The following is a 1,042-nucleotide window of genomic DNA, read 5'->3' as shown; positions in this document are numbered from 1 at the left end:
TTCATTAATTTCTTATAATAACTATAATGATAACCTTTCCTGCAGAAAGAAATATTTAATGCTTCAAAATGCACATATGTATTATCACAGAAAAAAGACATAGCTAGATATCCATCTATATCTGTGTGTATGTGTTCATAATGTAAATTTGGTGATTGTTTACTGCCTAGAGCACCATTAAATAATTTTTAATTTGAATTTAGTTCACAATGATGAACCAAAGTTTTCACAAATCACTAGATAGAAAACGCTACACTGTAAAATGCTTTTGCTAGACTGACAGTTTTTTTAAGGCACCTACTATGTGTGGTGTGCTATGCTATGAGCTAAGGGAAATAAGAAGTTTAAATTGAAGCCATAGCCCATTACTTCACAGAGCTCATAGTCTGTTAATGGATAAAGATACAAATATAATTCATTATCAATTATAATAAATTTCATTATTACCTATTTGGGGTTTTAGCATGGTGCAAAACAAAATATTGGATGACATCTATGAGAAATTATAATGAACTTGGGGTACAAAGGGAAACTTCATATAAAAAGTTGTATTTCATTGTCTCCTATGATGTAGAAAAATAAATAACAAATTCCAGTTTCAGAAAAGCAATGAGATACCCATGTCCTGACAGATAGGTGATTGACTCAGGTTGTAAAATGGCATATATGTTTTTGGACATAATGTGGGAGTTTGTTATACTTGACTATGCATGATTAAGAATCTTCCTCCTGTGCTTGCTTCGGTAGCACATATACTAAAATTGGAATGATACAGAGAAGATTAGCATGGCCCCTGCACAAGGATGATAGACAAATTCATGAAGCGTTCCTAAAAAAAAAAAAAAAAAAAAAAAATCTTCCTACTAATAGAATAGTATAAAGTTTAATTTAATTATTAAATAATATTGTAAAATAAAACAAAGTATTTAATTCTTACAACATCTCTGGGAGATAGATATTATTGTTATCTCCATTTTGCAGATGAAAAAACTGAGATTAAGTAACTTGTCCAGGGATATATAACTAGTAAGTATCTGAGTCT

At 29.9% G+C, this 1,042-nt stretch overlaps 1 non-coding gene across 1 annotated transcript; it reads left to right on the top strand.

Annotated features, from left to right (window-relative positions):
- Positions 1-731: 731 nt before the first annotated feature.
- Positions 732-838, top strand: LOC141559322 (U6 spliceosomal RNA). Its single transcript, XR_012487370.1, has one exon. It is a non-coding gene; the product is annotated as a U6 spliceosomal RNA (small nuclear RNA).
- The last annotated feature ends 204 nt before the right edge of the window (positions 839-1,042 follow it).

This window comes from Sminthopsis crassicaudata, chromosome 2 (assembly GCF_048593235.1).
Source record: "Sminthopsis crassicaudata isolate SCR6 chromosome 2, ASM4859323v1, whole genome shotgun sequence".
Taxonomy (NCBI): domain Eukaryota; kingdom Metazoa; phylum Chordata; class Mammalia; order Dasyuromorphia; family Dasyuridae; genus Sminthopsis; species Sminthopsis crassicaudata.
This window is presented reverse-complemented; position numbering and strand designations above follow the sequence as displayed.